Raw genomic sequence first — 2500 nt, forward strand, 5'->3', positions numbered from 1 at the left:
ACCTAACTCAATTTGTCCCTTAACCTAACCCACGTTGTCCCTTAACCTAACCCACGTTGTCCCTTAACCTAACCCACGTTGTCCCTTAACCTAACCCACGTTGTCCCTTAACCTAACCCACGTTGTCCCTTAACCTAACCCACGTTGTCCCTTAACCTAACCCACGTTGTCCCTTAACGTAACCCACGTTGTCCCTTAACGTAACCCACGTTGTCCCTTAACGTAACCCACGTTGTCCCTTAACGTAACCCACGTTGTCCCTTAACGTAACCCACGTTGTCCCTTAACCTAACCCACGTTGTCCCTTAACCTAACCCACGTTGTCCCTTAACCTAACCCACGTTGTCCCTTAACCTAACCCACGTTGTCCCTTAACCTAACCCACGTTGTCCCTTAACCTAACCCACGTTGTCCCTTAACCTAACCCACGTTGTCCCTTAACCTAACCCACGTTGTCCCTTAACCTAACCCACGTTGTCCCTTAACCTAACCCACGTTGTCCCTTAACCTAACCCACGTTGTCCCTTAACCTAACCCACGTTGTCCCTTAACCTAACCCACGTTGTCCCTTAACCTAACCCACGTTGTCCCTTAACCTAACCCACGTTGTCCCTTAACCTAACCCACGTTGTCCCTTAACCTAACCCACGTTGTCCCTTAACCTAACCCACGTTGTCCCTTAACCTAACCCACGTTGTCCCTTTGCCTAACATAGTTCACTGCTCGGAATCTCTGGTGTCGTTGTTATCCTCATGTAGATGTCTTGCGAGTGTTGCTTACTTTCCACATATTCCCGCTATCCACTGTCAATTGTACTGCAATAGGACTATATCGCCCCCCCCCCCCCCCCTCTGCCCCTCTCTTTGTGTCTCCGTCCTCTCAAGCTGGTCGGTCTGGCGTTTGAGTGTTAAATGAGCCTCGCAGCTGTTCAGTTGCGTTCAGATGTCGACGCCCTCAGTGTACGTCGTGGTATGGTCTGTGTCCATTGTCCGCTGATGTCGTACGCGTAACCCACACGCTGTACCGATCATCGGTAGTTACGTACAGAGTGAAGTAGTGTGATACGTGTGACCGTACGCTGGCTGTGCCCAACGGTGTCGAATCTCAATTTCCATATGTTGTGCTCGATGCTACTTGTCTCGTCTCCCAATAACAGCTAGGTTGCACTGTGGTACGCCGTAGAGGCGTGTGGGAGGAACGTACGAACGCATTGTATGTCACCCTGGGTCGCTGGGGGTGGTGGTGCGGTGAGTCAGGTCAGGTCAGCGTGAGCCGTGTGATGTAGTGACGCGTGTATTCCGACTTTGTCGTATTGCCTCACACAAAGTGCTACCCTGGTGGACCGCGTTCCATATCTGGGACATGCCGCAGATGCCGGTTGACAGTGGATCGCGGAAGGGACATCGCATACGTGCGCGGGCCACCTTCCACGTGTTCTCTTCTGCACATGTCGCAGTGTGTATGTGGTCTGATGTAGCGTGTCGTGACACATGACATCCTGGCATGCAAGAATTGTTGAATTCGCAAATGTAGGTGGACATCTACGTTTACTGCCCAAGATACGCAAATGAACTGGAAATCCGTTGTTGAGCGGTTGTTCACGCTGGAGGTGAATCTGTGATGGCGACGATCGGTACAGCTATTAACCGGTTGTTTCAGCGGTACCCGCCACATCCACACACGTGACTAGGCCCATGTGGGTATGAAGCGATACGCGGCGGTGGCTTGGTGGGACTGTTCCCGGCCGGTGAAGGGGGGCCGCCCGGCGTGTTGGCCGCGCGCTGCGTGGGCGCACGCGCAACAGGCGGCTGGTGGGGGGCGCCGAGTGGCAGGAGCGCCAGCCGACGGGCTCGGCAGGCGGCGCAGCTACGCTGCGGCGCACCCTGCACGCGGCGCCTGGCGGCCAAAGTTGGTTCAGCCGAGCCCGGTGCGAAGCGCGGTGGACATCTGCAGTGTGCTGGTCTGATTGAGGACTGTGTGCGTTGAGGATGCGCCGCCGCCTGGCACTCGGCGCCGCGACGCCGTCTGCTGCTCGGTCGCCCCAGCGGTTCTCGCAGGTGGTTTGTATCGCAGTTGTGCGGACGTGTTGGCGCGTGCGCTGTGCTGGGAGAGTTCGCTTCTGCACCCAAGTGGGGCTTTGCCCTTGTGTGGCGCTGGCGTTGGAGCTGCCGGTCACCATAGGTGGCGCGTGTTGTCTCCCGCCGGCAATGCCACGACAGCACGCTCCCGGGCCTCTGTCGGCAGCGGCAAGCTCAGTTGGGAGCAAGGGTGTTCGCACTAAAACCGTCTACTCGCCTAACTCCGGGCGATTGCGCCTCTCTCGAAACCGACCAAGTACCTAGGACGGCGCTGCGCGCCGCCGGGACCTGAGAGGGTTTCGAGGTGTATCGTGCAGGGGAGCTCGGCCTCCTCCTGTTTGCAGAATAATTGAGCGGACGCTTGCGTGTTCGCGCGGGCCCCCGGGACACACTCCCGGGCGGCCGGCTGCTCAGCTCTAGTT

The sequence above is a fragment of the Schistocerca gregaria genome, unplaced genomic scaffold, assembly GCF_023897955.1.
Source record: "Schistocerca gregaria isolate iqSchGreg1 unplaced genomic scaffold, iqSchGreg1.2 ptg000880l, whole genome shotgun sequence".
NCBI lineage: Eukaryota > Metazoa > Arthropoda > Insecta > Orthoptera > Acrididae > Schistocerca > Schistocerca gregaria.